Source organism: Carassius auratus, unplaced genomic scaffold, assembly GCF_003368295.1.
Source record: "Carassius auratus strain Wakin unplaced genomic scaffold, ASM336829v1 scaf_tig00045915, whole genome shotgun sequence".
NCBI lineage: Eukaryota > Metazoa > Chordata > Actinopteri > Cypriniformes > Cyprinidae > Carassius > Carassius auratus.
In genome coordinates, this window is record NW_020526946.1 from 19,392 (window position 1) to 20,000 (window position 609).

Consider the following 609-nt stretch of genomic DNA (forward strand, 5'->3'; position numbering starts at 1 on the left):
CAACAAAATGGAAGATCACAATGCAAAAAAATAAAATGCATTTTCTTAATGGGAAATTATTTTTATTATATATTTTTAATTTCTTAAATTTTTTATTGTGAGGTGAAATATTACCTGGACAAGAGATTCACTCGTGTATTTTAAGTCGTCTTGACGAGTTACCAAAAACATTCCTTCATTTTTTTCCTTTGACTCTGTCCATCACAAGCACAAAAGGACATGAAACATCACATCTCTGAAATGGAAGAAGGGTTTAGATGATATAAAAGTATTTTCTGATATGACGCATTGAGACGTTCCTGTCGTGACCAGAAGAGGTCGCTGTCGCTCAACTATAATAACATCTATAACAACAAACCAAGCGCTTTTAATGTTCCTAAAGAGAGATAAACTCAAATTAAAGAAATATGACAGATAAAAAAACCCTAACATGGTTATTTTCATTCATCAATTGCACAACAAGTGGTTAGAAAACATTAAAGCAAAGCATTCTGGGAAATGGAATCCAGTCGTGTGCAGTCCTGATGTTTCCTGAATTAGACTGCGACTGATCGGAGACTGTTCGTGGGAAAACTGTAATTGGGAAGAATGTTAGCTGAGATTTGATTA

The 609-nt window shown here is 33.8% G+C and overlaps 1 pseudogene; it reads right to left on the reverse strand.

Annotated features, from left to right (window-relative positions):
• The window catches only part of LOC113088246 (wiskott-Aldrich syndrome protein family member 1-like), a 46,031-nt pseudogene continuing 45,422 nt past the window's right edge, over positions 1-609 (reverse strand).